The following is a 3,193-nucleotide window of genomic DNA, read 5'->3' on the forward strand; positions in this document are numbered from 1 at the left end:
GCGCGCAGCCTCTTATGGGGGCCGTGCCGACCAATCGATGCCCGGCTTCGAGCGGAAGGGGCAGAGCCAAAAGCGAGAGGCGGTGCCTGCAGAACGCAGTTCCGGAGTTGCGCGTTCGGCTTCCGGTTTGGCCGGCGTGGGACGGCTTGCGATTATTGCAAGTGCGAAACTTTACGGTTTAGCAGCCAAGAGGAGAGTTATCTGAGGAAAACGCACTGATCCTGTCCCTTGCTTTTTAGTTTTTGTTTTTGCTTTTTTTTTTTTTTTTTTTTTTTTTCAAGACAGGGTTTCTCCGTGTAGTTTTGGTGCCTGTTTTATATCTCTGTAGACCAGGCTGGCCTCGAACTCACTGAGATCCGCTTGGCTCTGCCTTCCCAGTGCTGGGATTAAAGGCGTGCGCCCCGGCCTGTCCCCTGCTTTAATTAGCCGGCGCGTTCCCGCGGCTTGGGCACGGTCTGAAAAAGTCAGCTGACTGAAGCGCTGACGGTCACGTGGCTGACCCCACCCCGCACCTGGCTCAGATGAGGAGGTAAATACCATAAAGGGTCTGGAGTTGTATATCCAATGCAGTGAATCGAGGTTCAACAGGACACTTAATCTCAAGAAAACTCTAAAGTAATTCATTACATTAAGGAAGCACAGAGGCGCCTCGGAGGTTAAGCCATTTCACTGCTTTTCCAGAGGACCCAAGTTCTGCCTCCCCAGAACTCCAATTCCAGGTCCAGGGGATCGGATCCTGGCCGACCTCAGCAGACACGCTCACATACACATAAAAGAAAACACTTTTTAATAGGGTCATGCAAGGTATGGTGGGAAAAATAAACACAGAAGGGAGGGAGGAGGGACCACGTGATGAAATTTGGCAACTAACCACATAGAACCCTAGAAAACTAAGAGAGTAACTTTCATAACGCGATAAGGAGCAAACATTCAAAGAAAATATCTTTTTTGTGTTTGTTTTGTTTTTCGAGACAGGGTTTCTCTGTGAAACAGCCCTGCCTATCCTGGAACTCACTCTGTAGACCAGGCTGTCCTAAAACTCGCTGAGATCCACCTGCCTCTGGGAGTGCTGGGATTAAAAGGCTTGCACCACCACCGCCCAGCCCAAAACAAATATCTTAATAGAAAAAAAAAACTTTAACATTCTTTGAAAATGGGTAACAAACATGAATGTCTTTCTTTGCTTCTGCAGGAGTGCATGGGGCTTTATCACAGCAATAGAAACCCCAAAATTGCTCATACACACAAACAAAACTTAAAAACTCAAAATACCCCTCAGGTTGGGGTACAGCTCAGTTGCAGAGCTCTTGGACAATTTGTCTAAATGTGGCCTTGGATTTCACAGGTAGGGACTTGAAATCAGAGCCTCATGAGTACTAGGCAAGTAGTTTACCAAAAAACACCTCCAACGTGTGATGTTGCTTTAAAGTTCATATAATTCCGATTTCAGCACCACAAACGAGCTATGAAGCATTTATCAAGAGGAACCTAAGTGGAGCAATATAGTTTTCACAGATAAGACCTTAAGTGGATCATTCTCCCCAAATTATATGGTTCCAACCACAATTCTATTCATGATCTCAGTGGAATTTGACAAGCTGGCCTCAAATCTTTAAAACAAAAAACTAACAGGGTGTCCTTTTTCCCTGTTGACCTTGACCTTGCTATGTAGCTGAAGATAACCAGGAATGTAGGGTCTTCCTGCCTTCACCTGGGATTGATTGTAAGTGTGCACCATTACAGACGGTTCATGCAATGCTAGGGATCAAATCCAGAGCCTGGTGTACCCTATGCAAGCAGTCTACCCACTCAACTACATCTCAGCCCCCTTATTACATAACCTTATCATACAACCCAGGCGGCTAGCCTTGAATTTGTGGTAATCCTTGTTTGTCTCAACCTGCTTAATCCTGGGATTAGCGGCTTGCACCACCACACCTGGCCCTAGAGGAATTCTTTTAAGTGTTATTGGCAATGCAAATAGATGCACAGACTACCACAGAGCTAGTAGGCAGATTCTCATGTTATTGAGGACCTGGTAATGTGGGCAGAAAGAAGAGATCCAAAGTAGGAGCATGGGTGGGTGCTTCAAAACAAAGCTCTACCAAAGGAGGGGGAGAGAGGGAGGTGTGCCCCAGTGGCATTGGTGCATGCCTTTAATGCCAACACTTGGGAGGCAGAGCCAGGCAGATCTCTGAGAGTTAGAAGCCAGCCTGGTCTACAGTGAGTGAGGCCCAGGACAGGCTCCAAAACTAGAGAGACCCTGTCTGGGGAGGATGGGAGGGTAGAATGTATTCCTTGCATGCTAAGGACATGAAATCCATCCCTGGCATCATAAGTAAAGGTGCTATAGAAGAGGTCATGGGCAGGAAGATCCAAAGTTTCAAGTTGCAAAGGATACAGTCTTACACACCCCAACACCTACTAAGTAGTTTTATTGCAAAGGTTCTTGTATTTGAGAAACCTAACTCACTCACAATTGGCAAGTACTCATTAAATCAATGAGCTCCTATTTTATGTCTATCAGTTCTGAGAGTTGCTACTGAGAATGGCAAAAGAACACATTTACAAAAACCTAGTTCAAACTGGGTGTGTGCACAGCCTACAACCAGCACTTCTCACTGTCGCCTCCACCCTCAACACTCTAGAGTATATGCACGAGGGGCCTACTGCAACACGAGTCTCTGCAGTGTAAAGAAAACTGCACTCTCGAGGGAACAAGGAAGATGTCTTGGAACATCCTGCAGTCACCCTGAGATGTGTCAATCAACATGTGTAGTCTCAGAACTGAGTGATGGAGCACACTGAAAAGTCCTGTTAAATCTGACTTCCTTCCATCCAAGGCTTTGACTTTGAGCACATTCCCTCAGAGGAATGCCTGAGTTATATAAATCAAAGTTGGTTTTCAACCAAATTAGTCATTAGGAGCTAAGATTTGTCCAGCAAAGCTCATGTATTAAGATAGGACAAACAATATGGTATTTTGATGTCGGACTTGGCTTTATAAGCTGACTTAGAGATCCATGAGCAATCTTAGTCTGTTTCATACCCTATAAAGGCAACATTCATTCACAGCCAAGTTTCTGTTCTCTGGTGCTCTCCCTTATTGTATCCCACTAATACCGAGTACCAGATAAACAGACACTGCAGGTGCTTGGCAACACAGAGTGAATGTCCACTCCAATTCTATGCT

The sequence above is a fragment of the Onychomys torridus genome, chromosome 7 (genome assembly GCF_903995425.1).
Source record: "Onychomys torridus chromosome 7, mOncTor1.1, whole genome shotgun sequence".
Taxonomy (NCBI): domain Eukaryota; kingdom Metazoa; phylum Chordata; class Mammalia; order Rodentia; family Cricetidae; genus Onychomys; species Onychomys torridus.